Here is a 15,202-nt window from a genome sequence, read left to right as displayed (position 1 = left end):
TCCTCCAGGTGAGGGTGTGTGCAGGTAGAATTAATTTGGTAGGTACGTAAAGTGTTCAAGAAGTTTACTGCCTTGTGTCAGGTATAGTGTTGGTATGCTTGTACGGTGTATGTAAGTACATGTATTCATTTGTCTTACAAATACATGCATTCTTTGTCTTACACCAGTTGAAGTGTTTCACTCCCCTCTCTTCTCCCCACACAGGACCTCCTTCAGCTGCAATACGAGGGCCTGGCAATCATGAAGATGTTTGGGAGGGCCAAAGTGAATGTTAATCTGCTCATCTTCCTCATGAACTTTTAAAATCCTCAGAGTGTTAAATTGTATTTCCATTAACAAATTGCATGTATTCATTGACAATTGCATGTGAGCATTCTTCAATTATTTATATCATCTGCATGTACTATTGACACGTTGCAATTGATTAATTAACGACCTAATGTTCTAACATACTATGTACTTCGCTACTTTTCTCTAAATTGTCATTGAATGATATAATAGTCCTATTCGTTTAAGAGCCTGGAATTTTGATTGCTATTTGAATTGTGCTGAGCTGGCCCACCCTTTTACATTGTAAAATCAATGTGTTTTTGCTATGGTGTATGGTGGGCCGTTTGTTTCAAAATTCAAAATTAATGTTATATTTTCATTCAGATTACAATACATTCATTCAAGATGCATATATAGTATTCATTCAAGGTCAGTGGATCTTTGGATCAATTTAAATTTGTTTTGGGCAGAATTTCAAATCGATAGAAATTTATATATTTTTTGATTTTGAATATTTTGAAACTGCAAGAGTACATGCAAATGAGTGCATTCTACTTTTAATTTCTTGAGGAAGAATTGGTCCTGAGTTTCGTGCAGAAAAAGCATTTTCAATTTTTGACCATCACTAGCGCTTATAGCATCCACAGGGTTTGCTTAAAATGACCTTTGTACTCTTGAGAAGCCATGCTCCAATGCAATGCTAAATATAGCCAGAATATAACCTTGCCAACTGCTAGCCTTGATATCCCAATCACTTCCTCGAGGCTAGCCAACTGCACGACTCTGCTATGTATAATATAATAATGTACTTCCTTAACTGTACATAATTAATATTATTAAACATTTCAATGTTGAAGGATCAATTAAATTATGATATTATTGTGTGTGCGTGTGTGCAATCGAACAACTGTATGATTATATGTATAGTACCGTCTGTATGCTGGGAACACTCATCTATTGGCCATGGTACTTGGAACACCTATACAGACAGGGGTGTAATTGTCATTGTCAATCAGGGTGGGATACAACTGTTAACATAACCTGTACGCATACAAGCTAGGTGCACATAATACTGATTTTATAACAGACTATAAAGTGCACAGCTTCTTAGAGTACAAAGGTCATTATAAGCTAACCCCTGTGGGTGCAAAATATGAAACTGCTTTTTTCTGCACGAAACTCAGGACCAGTTCTTCCTCAAGAATTGAAAATAGAATGCACTCATTTGCATGTACTCTTGCAGTTTCAAAATATTCAAAATCAAAAAATATTTAAATTTCTATCGATTTGAAATTCTGCCCAAAACAAATTTAAACGAGCATGTTGGCTTTAATTACCGCATTAGCAACTTCCGGATCCCGGAGCGAGTTTTGAGTATAAAAAGAGCTGCCCAGGACGCGACCTTTGACCCAGAAAATTTCATTCAAGCCTTAGTAACGAGCTGTTTTTTCTCTTGCGCAAAAGCGCTCAGAACCCATTCATACACACCGTGAACACTAAAAAAAAACACACAGAAGGGAGGGGAATAACATTCCTGGTGGGTTTTTTTCTTTACCAGAATCAAAAAGACAAAAATAAAAATTTATGATTATGGCTGACAAATAAATAATGCTCAGGTAGGTCTGTAGGTACAGTAAAAGGCTATGTCTATTCAGCTCCAGGTTAGCTACAGTGAGCATTACTCCAGTGAACTCTTCCAAAGAGTTTTCCTTGCTTTCTTGCATATAAATAGACGGCATTGAGGCTTGAGACTACGCCATTGTGCATTGTAGAAAGTTGACGAAATTGATTCTGAAAAAGAATTTATATCAGCATTAATTAATGTCAGTATATCAAACAAATGTTTGCTATCATTTAGAGTTGTAGAGTAGGGTGCAAACAAGTGAGAGCTCTCCCGGGTAGGGGTTGGTAGTGCTGGCATCATTTTGGGGAAGAATTATGCTGGTATCATGGGAACTTTAGTGAGAATAATAGGCAGGTTTTGGAAATACAGGTCAGTCGAGTCAGTAGTATAAACATCTGTAGGCCTGATGAAAGTCGCGAGTACATGGGATGTGGAATAATGTGGGAATGAATAATAGAACTACCAACCCCTAGCAGTGAGTCTTCCTCCAGAAAAGAGGCCAGAGAGGTAACGATATAATTATTGCTTGATACAGTAGTAAGACTTACATTTTCTATATACATAGGTTGATGCCAGGAAGACTGTCCTGTCAACAAGTGAGGGTAGTCCTTCAAAGCGACCTGAGAAAAGATGAACGTTATTAATAACAATGACTATGTATGAAGGTTATTATACAAATGTCATGGTGGCTATGAGCATGATGACCCACTAGTAATTGAACAGAAAAAACACCCGTCCATTTTGTCACTAGTCCCCCACCCTTCACCACAGCCACAACACCCAGCTGCTGTTTGTGCGATATTTAAAACTTCCAATAGTAGTACAATCAATTTCCGTTCTTCAGGAGGTGCTTGGACGATACCCGAACCCACTAGGTGTTCCCTGGCCCTACAGACTTTCAACACTTCACTTCGTTACTTTATCCATGTAAAATGAAATGTTAATGTTAAAAAGCACTCGTAGGTCGATAAAGTCACCTTACTGTACACTATAATTATACTACTTACTTTTATACTATAGACTAGACTATTTACCTTCTTCAACAACAACATCAGTTTGCCAAATCTTCATGTTTTCCAAGGCCAATGAACCTCTGGCAGCAAGAAAATTAAACGCTTAGCACTGTCAATTCTATCAACAAAGACCTGCTTGGTATCTTCAGTCTCGAACCAAAGCTCCTGTGGACCCCAGTAGGCTTCTTCTGAGGTTGAGAACACTTCTTGAAAATAAACTTTTGACAGCCATTTTTTGTTTTAAGTTATGTCATGTCTACTATCTCGTGAGAGCGCGGAAGAAGGCGTATCAAAAGAAGACCGTAAGAATGTAAAGAATGTGCATTATACTGTCAAGGGCGTCTTTTTGCAAGACTCAAGTAAATTCATTTTTTCATTTTTGCCATTTTCCCGTTGCATCCGGTCGGAGCTGTCCTGGGCACGCCTTTTTATAGTCAGCATGCTCGTTTAAATTGATCCAAAGATCCACTGACCATTCAAGACCATGCAATTGTCATTCAAGATTTTAATGCATTCAAGTCGACAATAATTATTCAAGATATGCATGCCAACAGTCATTAAAACACAACATTTATAAGATGTCCTTTGCTTAATGCTCAAAACTCGAAGGTCGGCAACGAACCCCTGACCTCTTGTTAATTTTCGTCAATCAATGTCATGTTTCTGGTTTGGGAATCACCTTACCACTACTGAGGGAGGGAGTTGATTATTGTGAACCCCATTTCCTGTTAATTAAAACAACTACACCATGCAATAAAACCACAAAGTGTGGCTAAAGTCATCTGAAATTATGCATGTTTATGCATCCATCAAAATCTTGAATCTTGAATGAATAATCTTGAATGCTCTTGAATGAAAATTGCACATCTTGAATGAATGTATTGTGATTTGAATGAAAATGTAACATTTGAATTTTGAAACAAACGGCCCACCATATTTTGCAGCCTCTGCATTCTGCAATGCATGCGCTATTATTCTAAATAAAGGAAGTTTGTAAAATATTGAAGTAAGAGCTACACAATGGTTTTTGTCCCAGAGAGTGTTTGTCAACTATCAGTGAGCTAGCTGGTCTTGAAGATACCTACTATATACACAGTAAGTGCATGCAGTAGTAGTAGAATTGTGTAGAGATGTTCCACCATCTTTGAGCATTAGTTTGTCAACTGTCAGTGAGCTAGCTGGTCTTGAAGATACCTACTAGCTATATACACAGTAAGTGCAGTATAGTGCAGTGCAGTAGTAGTAGATCTAAGAGGTAAACTAATGCTCAAAGATGGTGAAACATCTCCTCTACACAATTCTGCAGATGACTACTATATGTATATAAGATGTTCCATCATTCTTGAGCATTAGACTACCTCTTAGATCTACTACTACTGCACTTACTGTGTGTAGACGTTGTTTGTTTCGAATGTTATAACCTACGAAAATGACCTGCTATATAGTATGTACTGAATATGGCTTAGGCCAGGCCAAATACACAATTTATACATGATGCCGATTGCGTCTACATTACTTTGACAATGGCCGTTTTTAATTTTGCCATGTAAAAGGTTGCATCTTTGGTACTGTATCAGTTAGTCAGGGTTTCATCTAGTAGGGGAGGGTGGTTCTTCCCCCCCCCCAAATCTTGTAGAATAATGACATCATCACATTAGTATTAAATCAACTTTTTTTAAGTGGGCATAGCCAAACACTTGCGCTTACGCACTCCCAAATCCCCCCCCCAACTTGTTATCCTAGATGAAACCCTGTTAGTGTATTAGAGAGTACAAGAATGATTTGTCAGAACAATCTCATGTACCTCTTTGGTAAACATACACTAACTGTGTTGTACTGACTTTCATTGAATCACACTGTATCACACGTCACTCCCCTTGCAGCTGTACAATGAAGTACATAGCTGCGATAAAATCCTTCAATGTTGTGGATAGGCAATCAGCTGTCTACTGACCAGGTGTGTGTGGGCGGGGAATTGTGCGCTCAATAAGTGATAATCCTTATTAGTTGCTTAAAACCTGATACACAATTTCAGTAAATCAATTTTTCCATGCCCCACAGAGACATAACCTATAGCTGTGCTCCATTTGCCTCGGCTGGAAAAAATGTGAGTCAATTAGTGACTTTCTATGACATTTATTCCCGGAACTGAATCATAATAATAATTATGACTCTCACTGTACCCCCCACAGAGGGTTCTTCCTGCGAGCATCGACTGTGGACCCCTGGACAGAAAGCTGGGTATCGACGAGTACTCTGACGTGACCAAGCCAATCATCCATACATCAGCGTCCATGGAGATATGCCCCACCCACTCTGTAAGTCTCCGTATACTTGAGTGAGAGTAGCCGTTATACTAGCATACTTCTATTAAACAACATGATAATCATCACATGTGCCATTAATTGCTCTGGTACGTACTTTGTCCACTGTTTGACTGAAGCTCAGACTCTACTACTAATCTAGACTTAACAATTCCTCCAGTGTGAGGCTATTGACTTATTTTTATGCCCCAATCTTCATGCAGGGGCGTAGCAAGCAACTTTAAAGTGGTCAGGCCAACTTGCAATTAAAGGTCAGCTGCTTTTCTACTATTGGAACTTTTATACAGTGGTGAATTTTTTACCTAAGAAAAAGGTCATCCCTTTTCCTCACCAAAATAGCATGCGCATTATCACTTACAATATTTACGACCATTGCCTACCCAGCTGCAAAAAGTGGTTAGGCCAAAACCTGACCAGCCTGACCGCTTGCTACAGCTTTGATCTTATGTGCAACGTTATGCTATAATTATGTGAAAACATTATTTCTTACTCGTCCAGGTTCAGGTTCGGAAATGTTGTGTTGGAGATCACATCAGGCAGATAGAGAAGGTGGAGCTGGTCCTCCAGGTGAGGGTGTGTGTACAGGTAGATGGTAGGTACGTAAAGTGTTTAAGAAGTTTACTGCCTTGTGTCAGGTATAGTGTTGGTATGCTTGTACGGTGTATGTAAGTACATGTATTCATTTGTCTTACAAATACATGCATTCTTTGTCTTATACCAGTTGAAGTGTTTCACTGCCCTCTCTTCTCCCCACACAGGACCTCCTTCAGCTGCAATACGAGGACCTGGCAATCATGAAGATGTTTGGGAGGGCCAAAGTGAACGTTAGTCTGCTCATCTTCCTCATGAACAAAAATCGACAGAGCGTTAAATTGGATTTTCCATTAGCAAATTGCATGTATTCATTGACTATTCACAGCAGTGCATGAATTATTTATATCATCTGCATGTACTATTGACAAGTTATTAACGACCTAATGTTCCAACATAATATACTATATATTATAGTACTTTGCTACTTTTCTCAAATTGTCATTTATTATAATGTGATATAATTATGGCAGAAAATAAAATCCATTGTCAAAAGTAATTAAAATCATGGTAAGAATGCAACCACATTAAATCTCAGGCAGTCCATTTCTCTTCCTCTCTTTGTTAGCGTCCCTGAATGCTGTCTCGATACAGAGTATTAATTAGGTGGTCGGGTATCACCAATAGTGTCAGTTAGATGTCTGGCAAGCGTCTTCATTCCATCTTCTGTTCCATCATAAATGTGCAGTGTTTCAATCTTGTTGATCAGTCCAGTTGATAGCTCCTCGATACTCTGATCAGTCAGTTTACAAGTCCAATCTTCTCAGAGTCTTATTGGCTGCAAGTCCAGCAGCAATGTGACGACAGTTAGTCAATGTGTTACCAGACAAATTAAGACATTCAAGGGAATTGTTTGTATTCAGAAGTTGATAGAGGGCAGCTCCATTGACAGCTCCAGCTTTTCAAGATAATCATCAGTGTTATCGAAACATGCTGCTAACTCGGGTAGATCTGGTTCTTGTATTGCTGTATTGAGCTGCTCATCAGTCAGTTTCATTTCTGTCTTCAGATCGTCAATTGTGAGCTCTGAAATAGATAGCAAGCACACAAGGTTAGCAATCACCAATGAGGGTTTTATGCTTTAGCAATCATTGGGTTTATCCTTTATAGGAAACATGACAGTCTTTATACCTTGGTTCTGCTCTTTAGTGGCCATTCCAGCAAATAAATCTGTGCCTTGCAGCTAGCTCTCTCAGAATACCAATTGCAACCAACACGGTACTGGCATGCGCAAGGAACACGTGGTCAGGCAGTCAGTGAAAGAACAAACGAATTAGAAAACTTCTCTTCTGGGTCTATCCTATAATTCTCAAGATTTCTCTTGCTGATCTATCCTGTAATTCTCTATATGAAGATGACCACTACCTCCTGGAGCACATCCTCAACTGGAACACCGCCGATCAGTTCCACCAACCCGACGACAACTCCGACAACTCTCAACACCATGATTGCCAATTCTGTCCAGGCAGCCTTCGGCGCGGTGTTACCAACGATCATCACCGCAATGGACCAGCGGATTCAGGCAGCAGTCCAACAACACTGTCCCACAGCCGGCCCCTCATCAGTCTCACCATCAGTCCCACCCTCGATCCCAACCATCTCTGCTTCCGGCTCGGGTACCCCACGGAGTCCCACCTCAGGCCCTGTTGTCAGCACCGGAACGGCAGGTATGTCAAGTACCTCACTAGCACATGTTCCCCTCGTATCCACTAGTGCCCCCCGTACTCAAACCCGCATGAGCCTCCCCACATTACCGACGATACCAAGCATTATTCCATATACGGTCAATGTAGGCCAGAATGCCATCCCCATTCCCGACAAACTATCTAAAAAATCGGAAAAAGGGGAATTTATCGAACTAGCTGAGTTCTTACCCGACTCGTTCGGGGGTACCTCAAACGATACGGGTGAGAAACCCAGAAGAAAGCGCAGGGTTGCCAACATACTACATAAAAACCTCTGCTCTACGTTTTACAAATAAATGCTAGGTCTACAATCAATCAAGACACAGAACTAGATCTAACTATGGCGACGTGCTTCTGCTGCCCCAAACCTCGCTACAAACGGCTGGTTGATGGGCTCTTCCCAGAGGACCCTCAAACACCCACACCTGTGTCTGCTAATATAGACAAGCTGCTCTTCTTTGTTCAAACCTCCCCTGACCATCTGGACAATATTAGAGAGTACCTCGCTCTGAGACTGCGTCAGAGCCTGCAAAAGAGAGAGAAACGGGTTAGACGACTATTTCAGAGACATACCTGTACAGTATACAATGTCGACATGTCATGTATAGCTAGGGAAATTTATCGACCATCCCCGTACCTCCGGAACAGAAAATGATGTATCTTATTTGGCTGGGAACTTTAAATGTTATATCTATGATACAACTATAGTATCCAATGGCTTTCTCACAAACGTGGTACAAAATACCATTTTCATGCCCCTCCCTCCCCCCAGGCATGTGAGTGTGGCTCTGCAAGTGACGGAGAAGCTGCTGTCAGCCTGTGACTCACGAAAGCTCCAGTTGATTGTGGATAGCTACCTGGATATACTGCATAATATGCTGGAAACTAGCAACACAGAACTGCATATCATGGCCACAAATTCGGTGAGTAGGGAGTGTGTGTGGTGTGGGTGTGTGAGTAGAGTGTGTGGGTGGGTGAGTGCAGAGAGTGAACGTGTATCTTCACGATTAGATTGCATGTACATATACTTTTCATTTTGTTAATAGTGTATTGTGTATACAACACATTGACGACCCTTCCTCCACACACACAGTTTGTGAAGTTTGCCGAGCGAGAGGAAGGGAACACCCCCTACCACAGACAGTACGACTTCCTCATCCACCGCTTTGCCTCTCTTAGCCTCACCAAGAATGTCGACGACGCCGACAAATATCACGAGTATGAGCACATTCACTGTTTTGAAATGAAATGAGTTTGAGTGGCCACAGTTCGAAGTGTTAGGTGTCATATTTTAACTGTACCGCCCTTAGGGTGCTCTGCCACATGCATTACTTGTGATCACATTTCTTATATCACCAACTCCACCCCTCCCCACTACACCTCACACAGGACGCAGATGGCTGGGTTGCAACGGCTGAGGGGAGTGATAAAGAAGATTGGTCGGCAAGACAACCTCCAGATGAACATTTGGGACCTTGATCACATGAACAAGATAGTGCCGCCCTTCCTCTTCAATATGCACAGTCACAGTGTCGCCCAGTCAAGGTATACTATAATTATGTAATAACATTAATAGTATCTACAAGTTGCTGCTCCTGGAGCACTGGCTAATACACAATCATACATACTGTAGCTTCAATGAGCGACGTACACGCACCATTACCCATTGGTGGCCTTAGGCAATGTGTATGAGTATGCCGTGTGTGCCCATAGTAACCCCCCTCCCACTCTGACAGAGAGTTTGGTGAGATCCAGCCTGTTGTGGAGGAGGGAGACAGTCTGGGAGGGTACTCTCAGGATAGTCTCACTGAGCTCATCATTTTTGCCGGACTCTCTCACATCGACAGTGTCCTCAAGCCAATACTGCAGTAAGTCAGTCAATGCCTCGTGTGCGTAGGTGCTACTTGTAGGCAAGGTGGTTTCCCTAATGTATATGTATACATTGTGCGTACGTATGTGTTGCAACACTGTATTTGTAGGCAAGGTGGTTTCCCTAATAGGTGTAACTTAAATCGAACTGCATTCAGCAGGAGTGCATTAGGATTCTTATTGAACTCCTGATGTTAGTAAAGTGCTATGACCTATTGTGCAATGTTGTCTCAGCAGGTCTAGTACCACAACCATTGTCTCATTTCCTGTGTATATAGTAACACTCCATTGCTCCCCTTGTAGACACTTTGACCTAAACAAATTATGGATATCAGACAAGGAATTCACAGCTGGTGTGTACGTCATCGTCGTGGAAGCCATGCAGGTACACGTATATACATGCACTGGTGGCCAAGTGTTCTCACCATTATAGTGTATAGTGCATCATAGCTTGATAAAAATACTTGTGGTCATACGATCGACTGTAAATTCTGACTTGACTGTCCATATAACGGACTGTGATCAACAGTATTTCGTTGCTCTCTGCTTTATTCTGTTGTGTAACATTGATAGCTTTCAGGTCCGTCACTTTCTGAACAGGATTGTTTATTCAAGCATTTCAATTGTTCCCTCCAGTGTCTACTTACAGTGTAGACATGTACCCCCCAGTGTACATTATCTTATCCCCCCACAGCCCCCCAGTGTACATTATCTTATCCCCCCACAGCACCCCAGTGTACATTATCTTATCCCCCACAGCCCCCCAGTGTACAGTATCTAACACACAGCCCCCCGGTGTACATTATCTTATCCCCCCACAGCCATTATCTTATCCCCCACAGCCCCCCAGTGTACAGTATCTAACACGTACCCCCACAGCCCCCCAGTGTACATTATCCACTATACACGTACCCCCACAGAGACAGGATCGGTACAAGGCCGTCCAGTCGCTGGTGGACCACCTGGATGCCAAGGTGAAGGAGTCCTGGGAGACCAAACAAGGGATCCTCAGCACACTCTCTAAGTGTGTTGCCGTGGCAGCAGACAGCTCTCTAGGTGAGTCTCCATGGTAAAGTACTTGTATGGTTGCACACACTATTTTTGGGCCATTTTCTAAAGAAGGGTATACGCATTTATTCTTCATACGCAGATCCTTTCATAGCTGTTATTAAAGTTTCTGCATGACTGTACATGTATGTTTTGACACGGTTTAATTCCACACTTTAAATCTGCATACATGTATTTACATTACTTAGCTTGTGTCCACTCATGCAGGTCCGTCTGTACTGGATATATTCCGTACACTGGTCCGCCACCTCCGTATCTCCATAGAAACTGTTTCAGAAGGCCCCTCCGACCTCACGTCCTCTCTGACCTTTCAGCAATCCATCACTATCACTGTGGGGGAGTTTGCAGGAGTCCTTCCCGACTATCACAAGCCAGATATACTGGGGCTCATCAACTCTTATGTACCCGTGGCCTCAGGGGGTCTTGATAGCGGAGCCACCACTGGACTGTCTGTACATCCTCTGGCAGCTCAGGACACTCAAAACAGGTGAGAATGATATTATACAGCTTTTGCTTTATGTAGCTGTTTGTGTACATGTATGTGTTTAGTTTCCTGTCATAAACACTGTTTGTACATGTACGTGTTCTCTGATTCTGGTGCCTTCGTGAATCCTGTTTATAGCAGTAACCTTTGATTATGTAATAGAGGATGATCTGCTTATAATTATGTGACCATGCACAATAGACTGCGTGCATTACTAAGTGTTTAAGCTTCCATAATTGTATTCTCTCCTTTATTATGCAGCCCCATGTTGACTACCTCCCTGGTCAAGTGTTTGAGGGCGGTGGCTGACACTTGTCACGCATCAGTGCTGGAGACGGCGTTCCCAGGGCAACTGTTTGCCTCCCTCGTCCAATTGCTCCTCATACGAGAGCCCAGCACACAGTTGGATGTGGCCCTACTCTGGCATCGTCTCGTACATCACCATGCCAACAAGGACAAGATTCCTCTCAACACGTATGTGGATGTGTGTGTGTGTGTGTACCTTGCTATGTTCAGTGTGCATTTGACACACTATATTTTATTTGTTAGTTACACAGGTCCATATGAGCTTTTGTCTTAGCTTTCACTACATGTACATGTATGTCATGTGCAGTGCATACAGCTACATGTACGTGTATTTATACCCTCCCCTTGTGCAGTGATTGGGTGAGTCTGGAGGGTGTGGTTTAGAAAGGATTCCTCTCTAAAACAGTCAACTCTCTCTTCACCAATCTCCTGGAACTGGCCAAAACTCTCTGCACTAGCCCTGCTAACACACTCGCTTTCTACCAACTCGTATTTCTCCTGACACTGGAATTCTTATATCAAAGGCTCTCAGATATACTGGTGTTCCTACACCAGCTGCAAGAGCTTGCTGTGAAGGAGAAAGGTCTTGAGGCACATCACAGAGTGCTGCTACATGCTACAGTGGCAGGTGTGCTGTATCTAGCGTCCAAGATTAGTCGAAACGAGGTACTCAAGACGCACATTGAGAGGAAGGAGACAGCTCCGAAGGCTATTGTGGGACATTCTTCTAGAAGGGTGAGTGTGTGTGTATGGGGGGGGGCAGTCTTCTAAAGGGTGAGCAGTGTGTCATACAGGGGGGAAGGGGGATATTCCCCCTAGCTCCAATTCCCCCCCCTAAAATTTGCATGTAGGTACTAGTTGGGGTCCATAGCTGGCAATTTTACATACAGTAGCCCTCATATAAAAGTTCCCGTTGCGTTTCAGTTGCACGTAACGTTCCCGTTTTTACGGAGTCAGAAAACGCTAACTAAACGGTAGCGTATTATTCATAAACGCACCGTAATTACCTACACCGTTCTAGGAGAAAAAACGGGTGGAATTTGCTGAGTTAGCAATAATAATTTTTATTTATTCTGTATGTACTAAGCGCAAGCTACAAATGTACTAACTTCTCTAGTGTAATCCAGGGGCATACAAATAGCACTGGGAATACTGCAGAACTTACATGCAAGGCTGGAAGAAGATGAGAAAGTTGGTAGTAGCAAGTCAACCAGATCTCTCAGTCTGGAATCTTAGATACAGCTACATTATATTATGATCTGATTGTACTATTACTTTTGTTGAACACTTCATTATAAATTATACACTATCGTATACAATGTCCTGTATCATTAAAACATCATGTCAAATGAAGAATAACAAATTCATGTACAGTGCTATAAATATAAATATAAATGTTCAAACTAAATGTCAGTAATTATTCTAACTAGATCTAGCTCGCCTTGACCTTGCTTCTTAGGGATTCTGTACTTGCTCCGTAGCTGTTTGTGAAGGATGAGGATTCTTTGTTTAGTAGAACAGTTCACCAGCTTGATTTCTTGGAACACACTAGCCAGCTAGCTACGGAGCAAATCATGCAGCTACACGTGCGAACGTTATTTCAGAATTAAAACGGTTATTTCCGTACCGTATTAAATTTTAATGAGCTGGCTTCCGTTTTCATTCCGTTTCTACGCGAACCGTTGTACGCAAATTGAACGGTACGGAACGGGAACTTTTATATGAGGGCTACTGTACTAACAGCAAGAGTTCGTCTATTATGAACTCTCTTGCTAACAGTTTGACCCTTTACCAGTAAATTTGGTAATGATCATCACATGTATTTGCTCTCAATACTAATTACAATGTTGTTTGCATGAGAGTAGATCTTTACCAAATGCATTATTTTGTTTTCCTTTTACCTTCTAGAAGTGCAGTCATCTAGACATGGAGGAGAAGCTGCTCAAGAGATATCAAATCATGGACCCGGGTGTCATGGCTGAGCTGGAGTGAAAATTGGAACTATGCAGATGTGAGTAATTTTAAATTAGCATGTACACAAGCACACAAACTCAAAGTGGGAGAATACCGTTAAATTTCATTGCCAGATTTTCTGTAGTTGAGTGTACATGCACATCACTATTGTATGTCGAGTATTCTCCACCTGGCAGCAACTTATTGATGTTCCCCTGTCAGGTTGAGGAGAAGAGTGAGACCATTCAATGTCTAGAGGATGACCTGCTGAGGGAGTTGGAGGAGAAGCTGCTCGAGAGGTCTCAAATCATGGACCCAGGTGTCATGGCTGAGCTGGTGAGAGAATTGGAACTGGCCAACAGCAAGGGCAGATGTGAGTTTAGCATGTACATGTATACACTCGGTGAATACTGTATAATTAATACATGTACAGTAGACTCTCGTTAATCCGGCCACCCTTGGGACAGTGCAACTTGGCCAGAAGAGCGCGGTAGTTTGCATTTCAGAAAATAGCCGCGGCTTATAATCAACCTACCTCGAATATTAATGACTAATTTTGCGGTTTTGTCTCGAGGATAAGAAATAAAGATAATAAATCATTTCCTCTCTATTACAATGTAATCCCACAGCTGTGTTTGCTCACAAAATGGTTTACCTTTTTTATAACTTTCATTGTAGTGTTCATGAGCATCCCGCTTCCTACCTCTCATTGTACACCCCAACCACTCCCCCCATACACAGTTTTTCTGCTAAACCACACCCAAAATGTATACGTATAAAATTACTAGTTTGGGGCAGCAAGTATACAGAATAGCGAGTTGGCCACATTTCAGGCCATACTTCAGAGAGTCGGAATAGCGAGAGTCTATTGTACCTTTATTATAACTACTGTACCACTACCACGATGCTGTGATGGTTTGTATACCTGTGTGTGTACATGACCACCTTGCAATCTATTACCCAGTCTGCTGTGCAAGAGAGACTTGTGATGGAGGAAGAGCTCAAGAAGGCACTGGATCGCTGTAAGGAGTTGAAGCAGAGCAGTGTGCCTGCAGTGGACGGGGTGGACATATTCGAGTGCTACAAAGTAACGGGAGAAGGAAGAGTACTTGAAACAGGTGATAAAGTGGTACAGTATACCGTACCGTACGTATAGCGTCCTGGGTATAGTTTCCGTGGGCAAGCTAAACCTTGACGAATATTTATCACTCACGAAAACGTAGGCATGGTTGACCAGAACGCATGCAATGCAGTGAAGCAAAGGGAATTCTATACGAGATAGTTGATGGGCCCGAATATTGATGCTGCTCTATAATAGCACAACAAGAACTCATTTGCATTATTATAGTCTAGCAAACTAAATTGTGCGTAAAAACGACTATAATGAGAAGTTCATTAGGAAGAGTATGCAACTCCCACTAACCGTAGTAAGCATTCTGTCTAACCTACATCACAACCACATAGCTGTTGTATAAACTGTTAAAATTAATCTGCGATGAATGGATGAATAAACATGAATGGATGAATAACCGTTAGTGATGATTAGATTAGTTAGATAGCTTTGAGTAGCTAGTTTTAGATAGCTAGTGCAACTGAATAATTGCACACTGTTCTATTAAACTTAGCTAGCTCGCATGCAGCTGCATGCGCTTGTTTTTTTTGGGAGAGGGGGAGAGGGGGGTGGAACAACCTTACTTTGTTCATGCTATGAATGGATGAATAAAAACGTTAGTGATGATTACTACTAATTGCTTTTTCTTATCAACATTGTTATTGTTATTGTTGTATCTCAAGTGGCTGTGGTTACATGCAATAGTGAGTTTGCCTCCTGTGTACAGTCTATTGGAGTAGCGTACTCTTCCTCTTGGTCCTATCTGTGTTATATGACTCTTTCTGTAGCTACAATTCTTTGCTTTTGGCTCATTATGCACTCGGCATTTGTCATGGATCACAGCAAAGGTTTTTCTTATTTTGCCCCATAATAACATTGCAATGCTGTGAATAACCCCACCTCC

General features: G+C 41.7%; 2 long non-coding RNA genes across 5 annotated transcripts in view; one reads left to right on the top strand and one right to left on the bottom strand.

Moving 5' to 3' along the window:
- LOC135339200 (uncharacterized) overlaps positions 1-15,202 on the top strand; it is a 130,126-nt gene that overhangs the window by 114,302 nt on the left and 622 nt on the right. The gene's annotated exons all lie outside the window — the stretch shown is intronic.
- Positions 6,281-7,038, bottom strand: LOC135339251 (uncharacterized). Its single transcript, XR_010395962.1, has 2 exons — positions 6,954-7,038; positions 6,281-6,848 (listed from the first exon to the last, which is right to left on the bottom strand). It is a non-coding gene; the product is annotated as an uncharacterized LOC135339251 (long non-coding RNA).

The sequence above is a fragment of the Halichondria panicea genome, chromosome 7 (genome assembly GCF_963675165.1).
Source record: "Halichondria panicea chromosome 7, odHalPani1.1, whole genome shotgun sequence".
In the NCBI taxonomy this organism is placed as follows: Eukaryota; Metazoa; Porifera; class Demospongiae; order Suberitida; family Halichondriidae; genus Halichondria; species Halichondria panicea.
This window is presented reverse-complemented; position numbering and strand designations above follow the sequence as displayed.